We start from the raw sequence: 6000 nt of genomic DNA, 5'->3' as shown, positions 1-6000 counted from the left end.
GCTCTGAGAAACGAACTTTTTGTCTAATGTCAGCCCTACACTGAAAAAGCCTTGGCAGGTTGTTTGTCTAAGCTGACAGGTCCTTATTCAATTGTTCATGATGTCTTTCCACTTAGTTCTTGCTATAAATTTGTCTCTTTGCCACCCTCTTTACACTGTACCTTGGTGTGCCTCTGACACGCAGAGCCAGCAGCTCACCACTAACTCAGCCTGAGGGGAAATGCTAGCAACAAAGACCAGCCTGCCAAAACCCATAAAACTTGCTGCTTTTTGCCTCACTTTAAAACAAAAAAATAATATTGTCTTTTCTCTAAAGTGGTAAAGAAACACATGCCCAAATGAGTTCTTGACATTACACTACAGGATTTTTTAAGGGTTTTGAAAGAACCTTGGCACTTATCAGCATATGCTCCAAAATGTATGATTGTTAATTAGTTTAGTAGTCAGCAAAAGTAAAAAAACCTGGTGGCAAGGGATGCAACCAGTGGCTTTTTGTAAGGCAATGGGGAGCCCATGAAAATCACAGCCTCTGAAATACTGAATAAATACAAAAGGAAAGAACTGGTTAAAAGCAGAAAGGTAGTCACATCCACTGCTGTCATAACCTGCTGTTTCACTTTGCTGCCACCGTGTCTATGAGAATGTACCTATACATACCAGCTGAGCAAAACCAGCTGACAAAAATCAAAAACACTAAGAGAACTAGGCATTTTCTCCAAAATGTGGCATTTTTTTCCTGGAAGGTTTAACTGAGCTTCTTGCATTATTTGTCGACTTCTTCCTCTTTCTGAAGGCAGCTTGGTGAGAAAACGTGACTTTCAATGAACTAAAAGCCACTGTTGCCCATCGCCAAGCATAATTTGGCTAAGTCAAGCATGGCAAATTTTGCACAGACCACAGCATGCTGATAATGCCACTTTCCCACCAGAAGTGCCTGCTCCTCTGCCTACACTCAGAAGCACTCAAAAACTGTCTGAGAGCACCTGCTGCAGACCTGCACCCCTGTAAGGCCTGTTGCGCAGCCAGTCCTGCTCTCCCCCAATTTTAGAGTCCTCCCCACCCTCTTGCTCACATTTCCAGTATTTCATCCCTGCAGATGAAGCTGTTGTTTGTAGTCATGAATTATATTTTCCGACCTAGAACAGAAGACTTGCTCTGGCTTTACTTAGATGCTCATTGAGGGCAGAAAGGAGAAAACATACTTTTCTTCCCTATGTCCCCTTTATGAGGAGGGGGTAGGAAGGAACGGGACAAGAGGTGAGGAACAACTAGTCTATGCCTGTTTGCCTTCTACTTCCTAATTTCTTAAAAGGCATTAATCTCTGTGCAAGGTGCCACAGCCTCAGCCATCTGTTTATGTATGAGGCAGGAACAGTGTGGGAAGGGACAAGGGTGACTGCCTGGAACACTCAGGCAGCTTTGCCTCGATCCTGTCCTGGGTTGATCTCTGTTGATGGTGGTGGTGTGGCTCTAGCACCGGGCCCATGTAGGCTTTGGCATCTGGGCTGAGATTGCTCAGTGTGGTGAAGGCTTCACAAACACCTTGTGCCCACAGGCGGCTGGCTTGGGACCACTGAGCTCACTTTACACCGGGCTGAGGAAGAGGCATGAGAACATAATGGTTTTGGGGTTACTAAGGGTTTACAAATCTGAAATAGCAAGCTGGTACACAATACAAATGTCAATGCTGGGGATTGGAAATAAATATTCATGCACTTTACCTAGCTTTTTATTCCACATTTAGGACTGCATGAAATTTCCACTGCCAAAATAACACACTTTTCCTGTGAAAGCATTTCCATTTAACTCCACAACAGACCTCTTCCTATTCTTCTGAGAAGCAGTGCATATCAGATGCTGAAGTAGCACATACCTCACAGCTGCCCAGGATCTTCCCAATAAGAAGACTTCCTGGGTCTTCACGTTCAAACTGTTTGCTCCTTTTATTTGCAAATATAAAGAACTTCCTCTGGAAGATGATGAGCAATACAGCAAGCAGGTAGTGAGAGCAAAATAAGATTGGTCAAGGAAAGGGAATAATAATAATATGAGATAAGCACATTTTACTTGTGTGCACGATTTCAAAGCTATTATGATGTACACCTTCTGGTGTTATTCTGTGTTCTGATTTTCTACTGCATCCTGTGTCACTTCAGCTACTCCACTGGGTCTCAGAAAAGCATTTTACAGCCAGTATTTCACCTCACATAATAGCCATTTTCCTGTATGATTTTCACTGTTGGTGTAAATCTAGTTACAAGAATTGGGGATGAATTTACCCCTCCCCAGACAGAGCTCCTCCTGCTGACATTCTCCACACTATGGTTTGTTTCCAAGGCTCTGAGAATAGTGCAGAATCCCGTGGTTGTTTCCAGACGATCAGGCAGCAGACCGAGTTTGTCAGCAACATTTCCAAAAGGCCTTTTTTTTTTCCTCTCTTTTCCTTTCTTCCCTCTATGGGTGCTCACAACCTTCTTGCCATCCCAGGTGCTCTTTCAACTCAGAAGCCAGCCAGTTCTTCAGGTTTGGTCCTGATGCCAACACACCATCCCAAGTTCTACACTTGGGCAAAAAAGGAGCGCCTCTGGCCACAGAGCTGTGGCGATCCAGGAGGGTGATTTAATGCAAGGTGAGAGAGTGAGTCAGCAGCAAACCCTCTCCATGTGTTGCCACAAGCAGCCTTCTGAGAAGTCTAAAGAGCATGCTGGTGTTGGGTCATCGGGACAGTGTAGCAGAACCATGTCTCTGGCAGATGGGAAAAGTGCTAGTGCTACTCTCATCCCACAAGATGCAGAGCAGGGTTTTGTTGTTGTTGTTGTCATCCTGAAGGATTAAGTTCTCTTCCTCATACTGTCTGCTCACTAAAGTGTGATAAAACTCCACACAACAAACTCTAATCATGAAAAATGCAACATGCTGAAACTGGAAGTCTAACTGAAGGATGACGCTTTTCAAAACTACCTGTGTTTCCCAAGGACCACCAGCTACACACAGGCCTGTTCCTCCACAGTTTTGACTTGTCTTCTACATTCTGTCTCCTTTCTAAAAGGACAGTTTGAGGACTTTATTTTTAACCATCAAATAATGAGTAGAGCTTAGTGTTTTGGGATGAGGGTTTGGCTCACCTGTATAGCTCTCAAAAAACATGATCTCAGCCCCTGGTTCCCATAAACATTTTTAAAAATTCCACGCCATGTTTCACGTGACACTGAGCACAGCTCAGTCACCAGCTGCTTGCTCATAGCTATGTAAAAATAACTGTGTGTTAAAGAAGTTTACAAAGATCATTTTCTACTTAAAATAATTAAATGAATGAGTCATTTTTTATTATTGCTTAAGGAGTCTTACAAACTCCTACTTATCTCTTGGACTCCATCTTCCCTAGTCACAGCAAACACAAAGAAGATAGCAGGAGGTTTTATTATTCCTTTAAAGTAAACATATAGTATATATAGGATATCACCCATATCAAGTACAAAAACCTGCAAATACAGTTTAATGATACCACAAGTATGGTAGGGCTGGAGTCTCAGATCGCTGTGAGATTTTAATTCATATTCATATTAAAGCCATGGGAGACTCACCACTGATGTCAGTCGGTTTTAATTTAGTACCTTTGTTTATAAGAAGCTAAATGATAATGTTTTACAAGTTAAAAAAAGTAATTACTTGTATTTTTTATTATTTGCTACAGGCCCAATTGGTCTCTGTCACTGACCAGGACTCCGTGATGCTCAGTAATGTAGAAACCTAGGAGAGAAAGGTTTGCCCTAGCCACATAGCATAGAAATAAGTGTTCTGTACTTGTTCACACGACTTAAGCACCTGTATATTCTCTAACTACTACAGTAACTGCTTGCTTGACTTTTAATATTATTTCCCATTATTTTTCCAAACTTTAAAATTAATCAAGCATTTGATGTACCTCAAGCAAGGCTGCGGAATGCATTTGCTGCTGGAGAAACAGCAAACTTGAAGAGCAGGTGAGAACATAGGGTCTGCTTGGTAATTGTTTGAAGGAGGGTGCCGGGAATGCATAGGAGAAAAAGAACAACTTTCTAAGAATTGCATTATCCTCTGCCAAACAGCACCTGATCCTGCTACGAGAAGCAGACTCCTGAATGCTTACATACCCCAGCTGACTAATATGGCTTGGATCTAATGGTCCATCCCTGTTGTTAACAGTACTGCATTGAAACCTAAGAGGATTTGCTTTCTGTAGCCTTGATAGTTAAGAGCCAGATAATTCTTCCTTTCTCACAGAATTTCCATGATCCTTATTAGAACAATCCTGTTGAATTTAATACAGGATGGTCAACCATCCACAGGGTTTTAAAGCAGCCTGAACAATTCTACAGCAGAGAGATAATTTCCTTTTGCTTTTTCTGGCCTAATTAAAGTATGAAAAGCATTCATGCTGTAATAAATTCTGCTGAGTATTTCCTGTATATTTGGAACCACTGCTGTTAAACTGTACAGGATTGCTCCACGAGGCTCACTCATCTAAGCAATAGGAGTTGCTTTCTACAACAGTTCAGGAAAGACTTGGTGGAAAAGGAGGAAACATGGGTCTCATTATGAGAGGTGAAGTGTAGGACTTCAGGAAACCTGGGTACAATTCCTAATGTAGCACAGACTAAGTCTGGACATGGTCCTGGTGTGAGGTGGCAGCTAGGTCGATACTGACCCCAGCACATGACCCAGCACACGTCTGGCTGTGGGGGCTGAGGGCTGTGCTCAGGATAATGCCACCGCTGACAAAGTACAGCAGGTAATGTAAACCCAAGTTTTCCTTCAGTGGCATCTATGCAGAGGGGACACTCACAACGTATTGTTGTGAATAGATCCATGAGTCCTTCAGGAAATCTGTCTCCTTTTTAAATGGGAGATCAACACCTGTAAGGAATACTGATGTGACTCTCTCATAGCCCTTCCCCAACTATAGTGAGGAAAACCATTTCTTTCCCTTTTTATATCCCTTATCTGATCAGACTAGAGGGTAGGTTTATTGCAACCATGGTGGTGGCTGGAAGCTCTGCCTGTTAAAACCACTCTGTCTTTCCTATAATAAAACACTGTTTTCAGTTGCTTAAACCTTGCCAGTTTTTTATCCATTGGTCTCATATTGTCCTTCAAAATACTTTAGGCTGAATTATCTTCTGGGATGGGGGGCGAAGAAAAGAAGAAGAAATTTCAAGAGGCATAGTCAAGTCTCTTTTGAGAAAAAAAGCTGGGGAAATGACAGTAGACAAAATAATAGTATATGTTTTGGAAGGTATCTTTATTTTTAACACCATAACGCCACCAGCTTCTGGATTCTAGGCTTCCCTTTTTGTAGAGTTTTGGCCTTTTGGCTATTGCCAACTCCATGGAAATCCACTCAAATTTGACTAAATTATAAACCCTCAAAACCTGCAACTTGTTTGTCTAATAAGACACATTTCTCATTTGTTCTGAGCACGGATTTTTTCCCACAATGTCAAATCCAAACTGCTGTGGTGTTTAGTAGGTCCTAACAGATAAATCAAGAGCAAAGAGACTGCCCACCATGAATTGCCTTTGCCCAGCTGCGTGCCAGCAGTGCACAGGAGGACACTTCAGCTGAAGGTTGAAGGCTAGCAAGCTACAAAGAACATGGCAGAAGGGAAAGCAGACACAGGGCTGTAAGGCTCCTTGGTGATGAAGAGGAGCTGAACTCAAACTGGGAGACAGATTGGGATGGACTGACGGTGATGGAAGAGGACTGGGAAGATGATTCTGGAGAGGTGAGACTGACTGCATTAATAACGCAATGAGAATGAGAGGTTTGATGAGCAGAAAATGGGACTGCGTATATGTGGAGAATAACTTTGAGGTATGAAGGAGGCTGGAGTCACAGTTACAAGAAAAAAAATTCCTTCTGGCTCTGACAGAGACATCAACATTGCCAAGTTTCACCACCTCTCAGCTGAGAGGAAAGGGCTGTGAAGCCCATGCCAGTAAAATGTCCTGCGCTGTCTA

The sequence above is a fragment of the Leptosomus discolor genome, chromosome 2 (assembly GCF_034619465.1).
Source record: "Leptosomus discolor isolate bLepDis1 chromosome 2, bLepDis1.hap2, whole genome shotgun sequence".
Taxonomy (NCBI): Eukaryota; Metazoa; Chordata; class Aves; order Leptosomiformes; family Leptosomidae; genus Leptosomus; species Leptosomus discolor.
The sequence above is the reverse complement of the archived record's forward strand: the minus strand, read 5'-3'. Positions refer to the sequence as shown.